At 36.4% G+C, this 20,068-nt stretch overlaps 1 pseudogene across 1 annotated transcript in view; it reads left to right on the forward strand.

The window, feature by feature from the left end:
* Positions 1-7,653: 7,653 nt before the first annotated feature.
* The window catches only part of LOC149154327 (uncharacterized), a 44,192-nt pseudogene continuing 31,777 nt past the window's right edge, over positions 7,654-20,068 (forward strand). The window contains exon 1 of the transcript XR_016263387.1: positions 7,654-8,135. The product of XR_016263387.1 is annotated as an uncharacterized LOC149154327 (transcript). The remainder of the gene's footprint in view (positions 8,136-20,068) is intronic.

Consider the following 20,068-nt stretch of genomic DNA (forward strand, 5'->3'; position numbering starts at 1 on the left):
TTGACCTAGTTCTCCCTTATGTTTCTCTGGCACTCCCTAACACTCCTTAGCACACATTGGCACACCTTGGCACTTGGCACATCTTGGTATGCTTCCCTAGCACTCTAGCATGCCTTGGCATCAATGCATAGCATACCTTGTCACTCCCTCCTTAGCACACTTGGAACTCGATGATTGTAATGTTCTGAACTAGGAAAAATAGTGCTATGCAAAGTGGACAATAAAAATAACACCTTAAAATTAAATCAAACCATCAAACCACAAAATTGTCTGGCATGTGTTAGCATGCCTTTTCATTCCTTAGCGCGCCCTAGCACTCTTTAGCTATCATGCCCTCACAACTACCCTTACATTTTTCGCAACATGGGAACCCAACAAAATCCTACCTCAAATATAACAAAAACTTAGCTATAACAACAACTTGAGCAAGTTACAATTACTACAACTAGACTAGGCCTTGTTCACCTAAGAACTTCCTATAACTCATCTTAGGCTACTCATGTATAATTTCAACTTATCCAACTTAACAAGTTATGAATACAAGGCTCACGTCCAACCGTGGTCGTAAAATTAAACATTAACTAAGCAACAAATTTTACATCTTGACATGCGATAACATCTGGCATGCCTAATAATCCCTTCGCACTATGTAGCACATGTTAGCATGCCCTACATTTCTTGGCATGCTTTGGCACTCCCTAGCACTCCCTGACACTTATCACACCTCGTACTTGCTAGATAAAACTCTCTATCACACTCTTATTCACTAATTTCCATGCATTTGAAACTATTGTTCCCTTGTGTTTCCCTGCAACTTGGCCATAACACTCCCTAACATGTGTTGGCGCCACACCCTGGCGCCTGGAACTTCTTGGCATGCCTTAGCACTTGGCATGTCTTAGCATGCCTAAAATGCCTTAAAAGTTTCTAGCATGTGCTAGTACTTCCTGGCATTCCCTAGAACACCTTGGCAGTCCCTAGCTGTCATGCCCTCATAGATAGCCTTACTTTTTTTGCGACATGGGAACCCAACCAAGGCATTGACAAAACAATGTTGTGCCCAACTCAAATTCTCCCTCTGTCTGAAACTACTTTTTACATGCCTTATCAAAACCATAGGCTTGCCTCCTACAAGTCCTATTTTGAAATTATCCTAACACACTTCGTCCTTGGGGCACCTGGAATTCATTGACACTCCTTGGCACATTGCACTCTTATTTGTTCATTTCCAAGAATTTTGACCTAGTTCTCCCTTGTGATGCCTTGGCATTGGCTAGCATACCTTTTCACTCCCTCCTTAGCACACCTGGAACTCGCTAAGAATTCATTTCCATGCATTTGAAATGATTTCTCCCTTGTGTTTCCCTAGCACTTTGCCCTCACACTCCCTAGCATGCATGGATAAAATATTTACAAAATTTGCCCATATCCTACTATCTAGGGTTTGGTTTTTGACTAACTAAAAATGTGATAACTGAAGAGCTAATCATGGGATATGATACAAAAATCGTCAAACTTAATTATCAAAATAGATTTTAGGTCAACCAAACAAGTTGGAGGTCAACCAAGTCGAATTTCAAAAAGTTCTAAAACCCTGTCAGCAATTGTGGCCTAGCGAAATTATGAACAATGGGTCTCAAAGTCCCACCTATAACTCCAATAAAGTAACTGTTGTGTAAAAAATGAGAGAGTCTTTTGTTTTTGGGTATGTTATGAACAAAATCCTCCTCCCGGTTTCAAAAATACTTTCCAATTTGTTTAGCATCCAAGCTTGAAGTTGGTCACACAGAAACACAACAAATCCTAGCAAAAGCGCAACAAATAGTTCACTTGAAATTTTGATGACTTGAATGAAGTTTTGAGTCTTTCTGAAGACCTATGAAGAAACTTGGAGATGTCCACTACACCATGGAGCCTTTAAACCATGCAAAAACATTATGTTAGCCTCTTCAAACTTGATTCCAAAACTGACTATCCAGAAGCGCAATGAAAAGAGCAGGATGGAAGACAAACTCATATATCTTTAACCATAAAACTTGTGAAAAAATGGAAGGAGGTTATTGTTATTTGTTCCATGTTTAACAAAAACCTCCTTTGGTTTTCCAGAATTCATCTCCATTTGGTCATAAATATCTTTTGAAAATGATGATAAAAACATAGTCAAAAGCGCAACAACTCTCTTATAGAAATTGTATTTTGGGCATATCTCCCAAACGGTAAATCCAAATGGGCTGAAATGTTTACAAAAAGTTAATATAATCATAATTCATCTCCACAAAAAATTTCAGCCCAATTAGAGTCACAAATCGTGAGAAAATCCCAAAATGGCTGTAGATGATGATGGCTCATTTCTCGAAAATCATGCATCATTTTGAGCTGAAATTGAGTGGGTGTTTTCATTTCATCCCCATTCATCTCCTATAAAAATTGCATGGAAAATGGGTGTGAGGTTTAAGAGATATGACGAGAACATGGTGACTAGGTAAAAGCGCAGTGCAAAAGAGCAGCAACTTAGGGGAAGGGAATGAGAGGGAAGGGAGGTAGGAAACATTATGGGAAAAATATGGGGGATACATATCTGTGTTAGGAAAATAATAGAAGTGGAATTTCTCAAAAATAGTGAGAAAAGGGGGGGAAAAGGTCAAAACACATACCCAGGGTAAAAGCGCAACAAATTTATAGGGTTCTTGGTAGAATAGGGAAATGAAAGGATTTTGATGAGGGGAATGATGGAGAATGGTCAGTGAAGGATGATGAAGGAGGTATAAGCTTAAAATGAATTCCTTTGACTCCTGAATGAAGTTATGAACCATGTAAAAGGGAAAGCGCAACAAAAACCCTAGTAGTAGAATTTTGACTCAATCTCTGAGGAAAGAAGGTGCAAGTATGATTGATAGTGTTTGACTGACCATGATTAATCAAAAGACTCATAAAATATGGAGATGACCTACCATGATGATTACTTTATAACTTGGCATCAATGGGATTGTTTACTCCTGGTTCCTTAAACTTGAAAAAGAAGAAACATGCCCGGTCAGGACTTAGGAGTTAGGACCTCAGAATGCTGACCATTCCTCACATGTTCTGGGCATATCTCTTTTCTAGTTGCTGGTGTAAAAGGAAGTAGCATGGAAACACCATACTAGCATGTCTTCAGTGAACAGGTTTGCAGTATTTTCTAAACTAGCCACAACCCAAGTATGAATTAATTTGCAGCAAGCCTTTAGGCTGAAATAGAGGTTGTTAAAGTAGCTAAAAAACCTCTTTCCAAATCTGTAATTTTATTACCATTATGAAAAATCCTTTACTCTAAAGCAAGGGAAGAAGCCCTTGCAGCTTTCCTTGTCATAATACTAACAACCTTCAATCTCATTGGAATGACTTGGAGGTCAACGATCCATGTGTGGGGTGCCTTCTAAGACTAATATGGTCTCTTTTCCATTATCAAAACTTTCATTAATTATTTTAAACACCATATTAGCTACTTATGCATCCACAATTAATTTTCTTTTATTTACCTTAGTGTGGGTTGTAACATACATATACAATATAGCTACTGCTTCTATAAAGAATTTTCTTGATTTTAGTTTTGGATATAATATGTTAATTTAGTTGTAGGATGAATCACATGATTCAAATTCTGATAAACATGCAACACTAGCTACCTCAGAATACATAAAGTTAAGCCATTGTACTAGTCTATAATCAGCTATAAGAGAATATAAGATAACAGTTATTGAGAGATTATCCAAAATGTGAAACACGCCTATTGTAGATAATTCTATAAGAAGGTTTGTTTACTAGCTTCATTAAGATTTTTTCTTCCTACACCTTGTACTGGCATAGAGAATATTAATTTCATTTTCCATGTAAAAGCTACAAGGTATAATGAACAATTCTGGAGGTGAAGCTACTGTTTGGCTATTGTTTGTATATCCAACATACAAACAATGGCCAGAATACAAACAATACCTAAATAGTAGCTTGACATCCAAAATTGTTCATTATTCATATATCATCGCGTTCCTATGTCGCTCAAGGGATTCCTCCAACAATATTTTGAAAGGATCTCTTGCTCCATCGTCTTTCTTTTCTTCTGCCATGGGAGCTCTTCGGGGTTTGCGAGGTTGGTCTTGCAAAGGTTCAACCAGTTCAAGCCCTAACTCCTTATACCCTGGCCTCATTGGTAACATGCAAAGAGAAAAAATACAGAAAGAGCAAACTGCTTTAATACCACTAATCCATACTTATGCAGGAATGCGACAAAATACAGATAAAAACATAAACACAAAGATGTAGTAGAAATAAATCTTCACTTCATTAATATCAAAGAATTGAAATATGCTTATAGATAGAATAGAAATAAAATAGCTCGAGCGATGGTATCTTATATCTGAGAAGAGATGTGGCAGATACATCCCTCTGAACTGTGTTACAATGAGGCTTAAGGGCCTTTTTATTATTGAACAACAAGAGAAAGCCCTAAACAACCAAAACCCCAACCCTAGGAGATGGAACACCAAGCATTTGTGGGCCCCGTTGGGGTTAGTTGGGTAGCCAACTTCCTAGGGTCATTATAATTTCGTCATATTATCTCTGTTTGGTGGAGACGATACCTCATCAGAAATATCTCTCTGAGTACTAAAGGATTTACGACCTATGAAGATGAGCTTGTTGTAGACCTCAAAAAAACTCCGTTTAGGGGGTCAAAATTGCTCAGGAAGTTCAGGACCCAAAAAACTGCTAAAAATAGTAAATGCTGCTAGAAATAATGAAACTGGTGAAATTGACTGGAGGTCTAGGTGGAATAGGCAGGTGACCACCAATATCCACCTAGATCAGGCCACCATCAGCAAGTAGGTCAAGTGTTGTCTTGTTCAGGATAGACTGGTTGTCAAAGGACTAACACCAAGCCCTAGTTGTATTCCTTGTATCAATGTGATTGTAAAGGGTCATGATCCCTGGTATGGGAGCTCTAGCCTATTGTATTATAGTTTGTAATATAATGAAGAAGGGTTTGAAAAAGTTAAAAATTGTCATGTGCATTAGTTGATTCCCTGATGTGTGTATATTTCATCGTGCATTAAAGTAGATGTGTTGTGGCACTTGAGTGTGTTTGCATCAAAGATTCTAAGACCAAACCCAAATTATCATTTGTCGTGGAAATTCAACACATGCCTTTTTCACCTAAGAACTACATGTAACTCATCTAAGGCTACTCATGTCCAATATCAAATCATCCCACTTAACAAGTTACCAAGACAAGGCTCACATCCAACATTGGCAGTAAAACAACTAAGCAACACAATTTACATCTTGACATGCCTTATCACCTGACACGTCTTAGAATGTCTTGGAACTATGTGACAAGTGTTAGAATCCCCTGCATTCCTTGGCATGATTTGGCACTCCCTAGCACACACTACCACTCCTTGACATGCCTTGACACTCTAGCATGCCTTAGCACTGCCTAGCATATAACCTTGTCACTCCCACCTTAGCACACCTGGAACTCAATGACACTCCCTATCACACACTCTTTCTCATTCATTTCCATGCATTTTGAACTAGTTCTCCCTTGTGTTTCCATGACACTCCCTAACACTCCTTGGCACACATTGACACACCCTAGCACTTGGCACATCTTGGCATGCCGCCCTGACACTCTAGCATTCCTTGTCACTCCCTCATTAGCACACCTTGAACTCGATGACACTCCCTGTTACACACTCTTATTCATTCATTTCCATGCATTTGAAACCAATGCTCCCTCATGTTTCCCTGGAACTCCCAAACACTCCCTAGTCTTCTTTGTCACACCTTGGCACCTGACACATCTTGGCATGTTGCCCTGGACTCTAGCAAGCCTTAGCACCACCTAGCATACCTTCTCACTCCCTCCTTAGCACACTTGGAACTTAGTGACACTTCTTGTCACAAATTGTTATTTATTCATTTCCATGCATTAATTTGACCTAGTTCTCCCTTTTGTTTCCCTGACACTCCCTAACACTTCCTAACATGCGTTGGCACAACCTGGCACCTAACTATTGGATGTATGTCTTACACTAACATGGCAACTCAATTTTTTGCCTTACCCGTTCGATTAGACTCCAATAGTAACCAAAGGATCATGTCTTAGGAGTCTTCAATGCCTAAAAAAATGCTCGACATAATACTCAAGAATTTGTTGTTATTCACTAAAGAAGGAGGCTAGTTGTGTTTGTGTCTCTTCCTTTAACAAATATGTCCACTAACCATGTGACATGACCTATTATCACCACATTAAGAATAGTTTGACTAGGTGGCAAAAGGGCCAAGGGGCTCCTTACTCATGTTGTAAGGGGCAACACCCTATAATTCTAGTAGTTGCTAAAAAGACACCCCTTTTATCTAAATCCTTTGCACTTGCATTATAATCTGCAAGTGTAGTTTCATACAAATTAGTGTGCTATCATACCACGAGAAAGTTTATGAAGGCTCTTTATCATAAAATAAGATTTCATTGCATTTGTTTCACAAAAAGAAAAACACTTCAACATGAACAAGAATCCAAGAAGAATGAAACTTTGTGGCCTCAGGAAGATGTTTTCCTAACAAGATTGCATTCCATCTAATATTAGCAAGGGTCACTAGCAACCCAAAGACTTTGCCAAGGCCCATGTAGATTTGGCCAAGGGACAAAACTAGAACACGTGTTTTAGGGTTTTAATTCATCTACAATGGGAGCACCATGAGTTCTAAACTCTCAAGTATATTAATATTCTATTTACAAGTATGTCCCCCATCATTAGTGATTATACAAAAAAGACTCTCTATGGCCTTACCATCGATTTTCATAGGGTTCACCACAAGGAGACCTAGGTTTTTCTTTTGACAAAATAGTTTGTTCAAATAACGATCAAGGATAAGATTAAAATAAAGCCACATGCAATACATATTAGGCTCATGTTTCATGAACATTAAAGAACAACCCCATTTTCAATCTCACCACCAATATTTAGGTGATTGAATTATTAACATAAAAATGAGACCAATTGAATCAATTTATAAACTTGTTCCAAAATAATATTATTAGGGTTTAGCTAACATGTATGTAAGCTTGAACCACCACTATGGAAACTAAACCCTTAGATGCTAGTTTAGGTACATAATAACATTTATTTGAAATGAACAATGGTCAATAATTGGTTTCTAGAAAATTTTAGTAGAAATAAAATAATATTGATTTAAATTAAGTTGAAGTCATAGTAACAATTGATTTCTCCAAAATTGTAGGGATCAAAGTTCCAATAAAATTTTGAAGTAAATCCAAAGTATCTCATACTTAGACCAGGATGCACTTTTTCAATTTTTATGGGATAGTATTTATTTCAGTGTATTATTTTAACCCATTTATATGAGTAGGATAAAAAGCTATTGAAATGCCTCTTTCTCGATAAATTTTAATCCAGTTTTACATTATTGGAGTGATGAATTTTGTTTGTGTGTCATAGTAGCTGATTCATTATTCGTGCAACATCATTTCAGGCTAACTAAACGCTGGGTAACTAATACCTTAGGGTCACACCAAAAACCAAAGTGATGGAGGGAAAACAAAAGCTTAAATCTTCATCCTCAATTCGGTCATTAATTTCATCTCTGAGCAAAATGTAGTCACTGGAAAAATGTCGACAGAGGTTCCTGTTCATCACCAGAGCTCGACATCATCAAGCAGAGACTTATCATCGCCATCTTCAATGGATCCCTTGCTTCTCATCCTGAAGCTTCCTTATAGTGCTCTTAGAGTACCCCGCATGTGCCTGAAGGTGCCCTCAACGATGACTGTCTTCTCCCTCGTCTTGGCCACCTATTTCTTGGTGGTCTTCAGCTTCATCTATGATGTCATCGTCGAGCCACCGGGCATTGGGAGCGTGCAGGGTCCTGTCACATGAACATAAAACCGGTTGTCTTCCTATCTGGAAGAGTGAAAGGGCAATATATTATCGAAGGGCTCTCGTCGGGGTTTATGTTCTTGCTTCGTGGGGTGGGGATAATTTTGCTGGACTTTTCCCTAGACAAACACAGAGCGAGGAGCATCAAGGTCTCTTTTGCGGTGGCCAGGGTTTCTTCTTTGGCGATCGCTTATATCATGAGTAAGTTATTCGTTCGCATCAAAATTCCATATTATTTATGTTAATTGGGGTTATGAATAGTGAATCTAGACGTTTTAGGTCCATTGCTAGTTTAGTAGAACATGTGTATTGTTTTTTTGATTTTATGTTTAGTGTAATAGTTTGCACGGCCATTTCTATTTCTAAAATTAAGTGGAACTAGCAAGGTGATCTCTATAGGATTGTAGACTCAAGCATTGAAAAACATATCAATGAGATCACGTTTCCTCAGCAGCTCGTAATACAAATGAAAAAGAAAAAGATATTTCCCTTTACAGCAAGCCATTATTCCATTATGCCTCCTCTTACTTCAGACTTTATCTCATAGTAATCTGATTTGGAAGGCCAAGTCAAAGATGGACAGATGCAAGCATTCTGAGTAAGACAAGTACAAATACATTAAACTCAACAGATTGGCAGTTGCCTGGAAAGACGGAACATTTTTATCGATTCTACATGGATAGGCAGTGATTTCAACCATATTTAACCATACAATAACTGCTATTTTAAATTCGACAGAACCAAATTGAGATAAATGAGAGCTCCATACGTATTTATGTAAAATAGAGAAACCAAACAGCCAATTAGGATAGAAGCTTGGGGTTTTTTGTATGCTGTCTGAGTTAACTATGTATTACATGCCCAAGAAATGATGAATGGCAAGAACAATTTAAAATAGGGCCCACTGAGACAATGTTTGGTCAAGCATGCACTCTCTCCGGCTGCTTTCCTTCGTCTTTTAACTGCTCATCCTTGATGTAGATGAACGAAACCTATGAATTTTCTTTCCCCGTCAAGGCCAACCTATGATTAATTTTAAATATATTCCTCTTGTATGGGCTTAATCTCAAACAGCAAGAACAAATGACAGCGGAATTGGCCAAATAGATATACCAAGCTAGAACAGACCTTTTTAATTCTACAAACTGATGTGGTCAGATTAATGACGGCAGTTAACATGCTATTTCAAGGAAACAATTTTAAATTACTTTAGAATAGAAAGTGTGCATTTCCATTCACAAAAGAAGGAAGTATTCCACTTGCAAATATAACCTTAACCAGCATGCAAGTAGGATCACAGAATTTATCAGAGTCATGAGACATTGCATTCAGCCATTTCAACAAACAGTCAGCTTACAACTTATATCTCCTGGGTACACAGCATGTTATAGTATTTTTAGTGTTGTATCCTCATATATCCTTCTCTCAAAACAGCATACAATTGCTAGTGTTGAAGGTTATTATCTAGATGAGCATTTTCATCAACCACGTGAAATATTTCATAGACTAATTTGCTGATTTCTTTATATATCTTGAAAAAATAATCATACATAAATCAGCAACCAGAATAAAGGCCCAACACTCGAAGAAACTTGCAGTTAGGACAGAAGGGCACACTTTGTCACACAAAATAGAGGTAAACTTTTCTGTGTGAGGGTGAAAGGCCCCAACACTTCAGATGTACAACAATGTCAAGGTGCATGCTGTGCTGAAGAACAAATGATTTTATTTTGAAGATTTGGCAACTGAGACAAGTTCCAGATCTGTTGTCCAGGAAAAATTGAGTCAAAGAGTGAAATTGATGGCTGAAGAAGTGACCAGTGTTGTGTATCAATGGGCAAATGGGGTTTAGGGTGCCCAATGAGGGAAATTGCCCTGCTGAAAAGGGACATGCACACTAGTTGAGGAGTTCTAATGTAGCACAATCCTACCTTTGATAGTTAAGTGAACACAAAAATCTCCTTCACGTTCCCTTGCCATAATGGATAAGAAAACAGATCACGGAAGCTATGAGCTATCAGAAAACATTTCAAAATGAAATTTCACCATGCATACAGAGAAAAGACAAAAAATAAATAGTTTCTAATGATAGTTTTCAGAAATAATAGAACAGTTTTACCAGAATAAAGAAGCTCCATAACCAATATTGCAGAGCTTTCAGATCAGAAAATGGACAAATTGTAGCAACATGTCAGCCTCCATGGCACCCTTCAAAGACCAGCGACACAGCTTTATCAACTCTGGTTTTTAGATTCTTCAACAACCATTACTTGAATAAGGGGGCTGCCTAAACAGCCCAGTGGAGCCCCAATGGCTAGTTTTCTTTGATAGAGGGTAGCGGAGCCAAGCTTGTTCTAGAAGCTGGACCCTCTTAATGAATAATCACAGAAATTACATGAAAAAGCAAATTCACCCTCTTAGTCTTTCTTACAAAGACTCAAAATTATTATTTTGATAGGGCCCAAATGAGATGTGCACCCTTTCTTAGCTTAGCTGGAATACATTACACTGAAAACATTTCATGTGGGGTCCATAAAAGTGTGCCCAACCCCTTGCTTCTAATGTTGAAGCTTATTAGATTTGCATGAAAATGGTGGGGTCCCCAAAAATACACCTCTCAACCTTAAGATAAAATGCATCACATTGCATAATTTTTGTGGGTCCCAGGATTTGTGCACCCTCTCCTTGGCTAGTATGGTTGAAATATATTTTACAGTATGCATCATGTAAGGTCTATGAGGGGTGCCCCCTTCTTTAACTTAGTGAACTAATCACATATCTGAAGAAATGCCCTTGTGAACCCAATCCCAAGTGTGTGGAAACAGAGTCAAGTCTCATTTCATTGGAGCATTAAGGTTTTATAGTTTCATTTGATGCTTTGAGTTTGGTTGATGAGTGTGAGATGCTATATCACTGGCTCCTTTTTATTGTGATGGGGTTTACTAGGAGATACCACTTTTATTTTCACGGTACAAAATTCTTATGTGGTATACTCCTCATTGGCACACATGTGGAGGCAAGTTATTATTATTTTTAAAAATTTTGGTGGGGCCATCACCTCATATAAGTATGGAGATTGAAATACCATATGCGCATATTAATGATTATATGCAGCCATCTTCATGAGATGAACTCAACGTGGGTTTATAAGCCTAAGGAGGGCGCATTGATAAAGGCATTAGTTAATTAGTTTATAAAGTTGTCCCCTTCATACATATAATTTCCAGCTACTTTCCTATGTGCTTGGGAAAGGCACATATGTTGAGGAAAGAGAAGTATATTTTATTGTGGTTGACCCGATTCACATGAAGCCTCTTTGTATTATGGTCTTCTTCTTCACATGCATGATGGGGTATGATGAAGCCAACCATGTAATATGCAAAGCATTGTTTGACAAAGTCATGGGTCCTTAAAACCAATGTTATTAGAACCGATTGAACCAACCAATCTGATTTTTTTCAATCCCTCATTGGTCCAACTAGTGACACAGAACTAGAAAACGTCGATTTAGTATCAAACCAAACTTTTTCACTTAACCAACTCATTCTATATGAAATCATCTGGTCCCATACAATGCAACTAAGGACCCTTAGAACAAAAATTTTTATTTTTCAAAATCAATAATTTATGAGTGGGGTAATCTAATATTGAACCCTAGATCCATACTAATGCTATCTATCTAATTAATGGTTATTCATCAATTCAATTGTACTAGAATTCCGCAACATTAAATTATCAATCCAAAATTGTAAACTTGTAAAGTGTAATGTAAAGTATAGGTTGGGATTTCGCTTCTAATCTAATCTAATAAAAATTGATATTGAAAATGGATGGTATATATTAAAAGCAATTGGCAACTAGCTATCTCAATATAATCATGATTCTAAAAGACTTATAGATCTCCATAACCGTATGGAGAATTTTTATAATTTTAACAACAAACTTCTTCAAAATTCTGGATTATGATTGTTTGTAGCTTCAAAGAATAATTTCTATTCACTCGGAAGATCTATGTGATTACCCTTCATTATGTTGACACACATAGAGAATTTTGATAATTTTAACAACAAACTTCTTCAAAATTTTGGATTATGATTGTCTATGGCTCCAAATAATAATTTCTATTCACTCGGAAGATATGTGTGATTAGCATTCATTATGTTGACACACATAGGCAAATCAAATTCACACTGCTAAGTCAATTCAAAACACACTGCAAGCAATAAATTGTAAACCTAAGAAAAGAGTATTATCTCTATGAACATAGTATTATTTAAAAATATTCTCTAGTTATAAAAGCTATTGAAACTACTTGTAAAACAAAGTATTATCTCTATGAACATAGCAGATTGGAAACTAAAAAAAATAAGCTCATTTAAATAAGAGGCGGCGTGCATCCCGACATAGGGGGCCCTCCTAGTTGGGTTGCAAGCGCTAGAGAAACTTCAGAACATGTGACTGTTAATTTAAACCACGCCATAAACACACATTTATGTAGAGAGAAGATCTAACTCCAATGGATCAAGACGATAAAAATGGCATAAAATACATTCAATGAAAGCTTAACTTGTTCCTACTCAAAGGAACTACGATATTTATAGAGTTTAATAATAGCAACAAACTCAGAGTTTCATTGTTGTGATTCAAAACAGAGTAACGATGACTCGGAAATTCGTGGATCTTGGAGATTGAAAATTGATCACCGTGAGCATGAATTTCTCATCTTATCAAATTTTTTCCATAATACCCTGCCCTCAATCATTTTCTATGATTCCACAATGCTCTGCAACGATGCCACACAAACTTGTTACGTGATTTGCCACCTCTTGCCTTGTTGACTGAGGCATTGAATACATTCTGGTGGTGACACGATTGCCTTCTGGCTGCGCCTAATAGGTGGATAACCTTCTCAAGACATTTTTCCATGTCCTCCATCCTTTGATTTCATTGGATTGTTTCTCGAAGTATGCCAACCTATGATTTTGCTACAAAACTAGAGAGCAGCTACAGAATATGTCAATTTCTGCAACTTTACATTTTAACTTGCTTTTACGGAGAAACATACAAAACAATAGAAAAATGGACATATTACATTTATAAATCCTTGCTTGTAACCTTTGTAGCTCAGGTAGAATTTGCATGCATAGATGATATCATTAAAGTATGAAAAGGGATAGTTATGATGGCTTTCTAAAGATAAAATGGTCAAAACTAGGTCAGCAAAGTGACAAAAAGAGCTAATTCTTTGACCTCATCATTCCCCCACGTTGAAGATCTTGCATGTCATCATGCATTAGCAAAATTGCAAAATTTTGTACTTCAACTTGTCAAAACATTGTTTCAGAGGCCTGGATAAGGATATCCAAGTTGCTTTGAGTTCTCCTCTTCCTCATGGAAATTGAACACCTTATGAGGATTTTAGCCTTCAAATCCTTGATCTTGGAATGTAGTTTCCTGATGGATTTCTTAAGTTTTGAATTATTGTTATACCAATAATACATTATTTTCAGTGTCTTTTGATTTTGCACTTTGAGAACTTCATTCTCATTCTTGATGTGTCTTTTCAAGTCTTCTAGTTCTATGATCTCTTGTTTCAATGCTTCTATTACGTCTTTTTCCTCAAAGACATCAAATGGTGGATTATATATGGTGTTGATTGATGTAGCTCAGACAGGTGTTCTAGCCTCAAGTGGTGTCAGTGAGGCTAGGAACACAAGAGTAGAAAATATCTCCAAGCCAAAATAAATTACTTATCACTGCTTCTGTCCTGAATCTACAGATAGGTACTCAAAACTCCTCAGTGAATCCTCAGGCATGCCCTTCATTGATGCATTTCGAATACCAAATATCTTTGACACAACAATGACAACATCATCACCAAACTTAGTAACCCTTTCATAGGAATCATTGTCTCCAGCAACACATAATGAAGCCTGGTCGAAAGAAAATAATGATCGATGTTAAACATATTCTCTTGCTATAATTTGCTGCGTTTAAATTCCCCAAGAGATGCACGGCCATCTCTGTTTTTGATACATCTCCCATGAAATTAAGTGGAACTAGCAAGGTGATCTCTATAGGATTGTAGACTCAAGCATTGAAAAACATATCAATGAGATCATGTTTCCTCAGCAGCTCGTAATATGAATGACAAATGAAAAAGAAATAGATATTTCCCTTTACAACAAGCCACTATTCCATTCTGTCTCCTCTTACTTCAGACTTTATCTCACAGTAATCGGATTTGGAAGGCCAAATCAGAGATGGAAAGATGCAAACATTCTGAGCAAGACAAGTACAAATACATTAAACTCAACATATTGGTAGTTGCTTGGAAAGTACAGAGAACATTTTTTCGATTCTGCATGGAGAGGCAGTGATTTCAACCATATTTAACCATACAATAACTGCTATGTTAAATTCGATAGAACCAAATTGAGATAAATGAGAGCTCGATACGTATTTATGTAAAATAGAGAAACCAAACAACTAATCAGGATAGAAGCTTGGGGTTTTTGTTGTATGGTTCATTTTTATTTTGGTTATGGATTATTACTTATCTTTTTGTATGCCTATTCTAACATTACAATTCATAAATTTTAGAATTTTTAATTCTATAAGTCATCTTTTTCTCACGAGTTTTTGGGCTTGTGGATGTGCATACATGTGTGCATGATGTTACTTGGATAGCTAAGTTAAAAAATAGTGCTAAATTGCCAATTAACTTATAAGTGGTCTCGAGAATCTTTTCCTCTATTTGATCCTTTCCTAAGTATCATTTCTGTCGTAGTTCAAACCTCTACTTTTACAACAACAATTTTTCAAACACGAGACCAAACATTAATGTTTGTTTTGAATACATTTTCCCAAAAACCTGAAGTATAATATTATAATGCACCAGTCTCAGAAATTGAAATGTTGTGGCTGAAATTCATTCTCGAAGAAAAATACCCCCTTTTTAGATCTTAGGAAAAATGACCACGTAAGAAAGAAAATATCATAAAGGAGAAATGCAATAAAATATATTTCAACCCTTAAGCTTCAAATGCCATTATTTATCCCCAAAAGGGTGAGAATGCAACGTGAAAGCTAATAATGAGAGATGGATGTCAAAGCAAGCGTCCTCCATCGCTCAGAACGTTAACTTAATGGTTACTGGTAGATAGCCATTTTCTATGGACACAAGAAGAATTAAGTAGTTTGGTGATTTGTTGCAGACACTTATTCTTTAAGATTTATTTAACCACTTATGATGCTTCATTTTATTTGGCTTTCTATCTGGTCCACTTTGTATTATATAATTAGTTTGAACCTTGCAATCCAGAAAGGCAGCTTGAAGTTTCCAACCCAGGAATCACCACCTTAAGAAACTTTCAGTGGCATGACATGTATGGATTGATCCCTTCATCTATGGCCTAGGAAAGCGTATTAATACATCCTCGTGAAATTAAACTGAATGTTTTCAATGGGTATACTTCTGTTTTACTTAAGTTATCCTATTTGTGCCTCTGAGATGATGAATGATATATTCGAATTTTTATTTCAGAGATGTACTTTTCAATGTTATCAATCTATACAAACTTTGCATTATGTTGAGTATGCATCTTTTCAGACCATTCTCCTTGAGTTTCATTTACAGCAAAAAGGGACACCATGAATGCTAATTTGTTCATAGTCATGAAAGCACACAACTCCATTTGTTTGCCCCTATTTGCACTTTTTTATTTATGAGTAACCAAATTATGTCATATTTAAGTATAAAGATGCACACAATGCACTGTACCACTCAAATCATTATCAATATTTGATATTTTGAGATATGTGATATTCAGTAGTAAGCCAAGGGATTTTGAGAATATAAATTTTGGATGCCCAACACATACTATGTTTTTTTTTTACTGAAATTGGAGGATTTTGATATTAGTAAAATCTGTGTTGAGATGGCACAATAGAGATACAAAGAGTATGAGCTAAATCAAAGAAAGCTAGTCCAAAAATTTCGGTTCATAGAGAGTGATAATCTTGTCTAATGTAGGAGGATACAAGTTATCAAAAAATGATTTATAGTATAATCCTTGCAGTATATGCATAGATTAAAAATTACAATGCACTTCATTTAGGACCTATGATTGGAGAAAATTGTTGAGCTGTATTATCATCCTGGAATTCTGTTTTAGCGGGAGTGTTTTAAGTCAGGGAGGAACAAAGTTGCAGAGGCTGAAGAAGCTATTTTGGAGTGGGTTAGAGGAGAATGTTCCTGAATTTCTACTAGTCACACAAGTTAGAGGCCTTTGATTTGAGAGCAAAGAGCCTCAAATTTGTCATGAACATGGTGGATAAGATGCAAGTGTTGAATGGGAATGTCTAACAGCGTCTTGATCTGGGACTCCAAGCATGAAATCCAGATTTGAAGAAGGCAATGGGAGGACTTGAGGTCTTTGAAGTCACCAGCGTAATGTTGTTGGGCCGACTCAGACTATCTTAGCTTGGTGAGCCATGAGACCTGAGGTGGCAGAGAGGAGGACTTCAGAAAATGTAGGGAGATCAATGACAAGGGAGAAGCTTTGATTTCCTGGAGGGGAAAGAGCCAAAATAGAGGATGTCGCAGTAAACAACAAGATACTGACTTTTGAAGGGTGCCATAATTTTCTTTCCCATTAGGTTAGAAGCTCTCATTCTAAAATGATGGCACATCTAAACAAGGGGACCCTCATTCTAAAATGACGGCACATTCAAACTATGGGATCCTCCATTAATGAGAAAATCCAGTGAAGAGCCAAGGGAATGCATGAGAAAGGTATAGGTGGGAGACTATGATGGGACAAGGTAATCACACCTGATAGGAGATAATGGAAGCACATGGAGCAACGGTGATGAAGGGTATCCATGTGTGAGCCGTGGGAAGAGGCAAAGAATGAGGAGAGATCCATGAAGGGATTGAGAGGGTGGAGCGACATCCATTGACAATTAAATCCCCTTCTTTTTCTTGTAGAGCCAAATTGTCTTGGAAATCAACTTTATTATTGTTTATCTAAAGGACATGAAAAAATGAGAATCGAGGAAATGATGGAAGAACTGCATGAATTCACTGGAAGACTGAATTCAAATTGGCACTTGAGGGAGAAGAGAGCACCTGGACCTATTGAATTGTGTTGTTGGAGTCTCCAACAATGGTGAGCTTTTGGATGGTGTGGGCTGCCTAGTCTTTACGGCACACAGAGAGTCAAAATTTTCTTTTCACTCCCCTCATTTTTAGTAATTTTGTGGAATTATTTTGGGTAGTGCAAAACATGGTCCATTAGACTAGACTCATAGATAATCCTAAAAATTAACTGTAACACTTAATAATTCGCAGAAAACCATAACGTCAAATTGCACCCAATAACCAAAATAAAAATGAAAAGGAGATAAAGGATCCAATTCCATTTTGAAAAAGAAAAACACCTTGTATGAAGTTAGGTTCTACTGTAATTTCTAAAACTTATGTGGCAAAACTCATCAAAGTTCAAAGAACAATAATCCTGTAATTAAATTTAAAAATGAAGAAACCTCTTCATATTTTGGTTGCGAATACGACGGCCTGCAACCTTGGCTCTCATCCATCATTATTGAAGAGACTGGCTCTGATGTTTGCTACACCCCTTGACTCTCTTAGATAGTTGAACTACCAATACTTTGGTCAAGATTGAAATGGTTAAATCAATTATTAATATACAGATTGTCATTTGTTATGTTGTCCTCCAGGCCTGTGATTTTTCCATCTGTGAATTTTGCATCATTATCCTTTATGAGCTTCAATAGAATTTTCCATTTAAACTCAATGTTGTTTAAAAACTTAGCTTCATTATGCAAATCCTCTTTGTTCAACTCCATTCATTTTCAATCCCCTACATTCTTTGGTTGTTTTCTCCACCTTTTATAACCTTAGGCCACCTCACATGATATAGTCTCTTCTTGGCGGTTGTATCAAGGATGTGATGCCACCATGGCTTGGTGAGCTAACAAGTTTGAAGGAATTGTATATTTAACATGAATAGAGGTGCCAGTATTCCCATACATCCACATGTGTCACACATTCCCTTATTTTCTTTCAACATGGAGCGGTATGAATTCTCACTTAAATTTTCTTTAGTCCCAAATGATCTTAGTAGTTACATATCTGGTTCCTCATTTTATTGTACCATCTTGTTACATAGGAAAACCTTGTTAAAATAATCTTTGCAACAAGACACTTAATTTTCTTTGAGAGATTTTGAATACTCCAATCTCTGATACCCCATTTATCTAAAACCCAACTACTAGAGGGTAAAGTCTCTTTCAATATTGAGTGTATCATTTCCTTATTCAGTACTTAAGTTAGTCCTTGAATTAGAGCCTCAAATTCAGCTTTTGTTTGATATGCCCATGCAGAAAGAAAAAATTATACTATCATTGTGTTGCATTATTACCTCATTATTTCCAAATCTTCCTACTTGGACCCTAACTGCCCCATCAAGATTTAGTATGAACCAACTCTTAGGAGGTACCTCTCTAGGTAAGGGGTTTAGTTTGGTGGAAAGTTGTATCAAGTTGTGGATGCATGTCTATATGTGCTCCTATTTTGACTATTTTTAATTTTCTTTTCTTTCTTGACAAACTTTGTGGTTTTTTTGTGTACTTTGGTTTTAGTTTATTTCTACTATGTATGATTTTCACAAAATTGGGAAGATCTGTGATACGACAAAATATGATTGAATGGTAAGATAATCTATTTCACATATGGATTATTACTTATCTTTTTTTATGCCTATTCTAACATTTGGTGAGAATTTTTTGCTTGTCGCATTAAAGAGGCAAAGTTCTGATCTGCATATGCTAAGTCTCTAAACTTATGGAATTGATAATCTATGTAATTAAAGAGGAAAATAAAAAGTGTAGAAAGTGAATAAAAATTGTAGCCATTATGTGTGTACTTATATCATTGTTTCATAGTTCCATGCATTATGCAAAATATATAAATAGATGGTTTCTCTTCAGACAACCAATCTCATGATTTTGCCTTCTTGAGTAGCCAATCATGAAAAACTTTGCAAAATAATGCTACATTGCGTGACAAGTTTCATTTGAAGTTTAACTCTTAGTTGCATTATGAGTAGACATTGTTGGGCCCCTGGCCAAGTTTTCCAGTCACTGTCTTTGACAGTATCTTCTCAAAATGTATAAAAATTGTTTTAAGAGACTACATCAGAAATTAGAGCATATTATATTGGTTGCCTATAGAATATTCATAATTGTGCTTCTATTTGTATCAAACAGAGTGTTATGTTCTTCATTCATTTCAGATATTCGGCAGATAGTTGAAGTATAGTAAAATTTATTGACACTGAATTGTTTTTGGAGCAAATTTCATTTGGATATATCTTTGTGCCTCAACAGTTTTCATGCAAATTTATTGATAAAATTGTGATTATTGAAGCACAGAATTTTCAAGATACGTAGATCCCTTGTAATTCTAGCACCTATTTCAAGATATAGTTATTACATGAGTTTGATAACTTTTCAACTATATTAACTTGGACTAGATTGTGTCCTACATGAGTTACACTGCTTTTTGCTTACTATTTTTTCTCTTAAATAAATGAATATCCTTCTATATAAGTTTGGTGATTACAGGCTCTGCTCTGGTTTGTTGTTGAGAAAATAGATTTTATTTTCATTTTGGCGCGGTTGATGATTGTTTGTAATCGCGATTACTGGAAGTTGAGACCATTTTGTGGATTTGTCTTAGCTTCTAGTGGAAATTAGACAAGGAGTGTTTGGATTGGATTGAAGGAGATTAACATGAAGTAAGGAGTTACGAGCAAAGCTGATATGAAAACACATAAATTTTATTTTTATATTTTAAGGATTTCTTCCAGCAATGATTCTAAAAAATTGGGAACGACTCAGAATCCATCTTTAAAATGCTAAAGTTTGAAGTCTTACCCATTTCAAAGGTATTTGTGATGTGTTTCCTTTGGTTCATCATGGCTACACAGTATGTCAACGTTTTAACTCCCAGCAATTGCAAGCTTCTCAATGGGTAATGTTCCTCTTTATCTTTTTCTACTCATTGCATGTTGTAGCAAGTTCATTTTTAGGGGGGGAACAAAAAA

Source organism: Pinus tabuliformis, chromosome 9 (assembly GCF_031772625.1).
Source record: "Pinus tabuliformis cultivar Carrire ecotype Pingquan chromosome 9, CPIR1, whole genome shotgun sequence".
NCBI classification, from domain to species: domain Eukaryota; kingdom Viridiplantae; phylum Streptophyta; class Pinopsida; order Pinales; family Pinaceae; genus Pinus; species Pinus tabuliformis.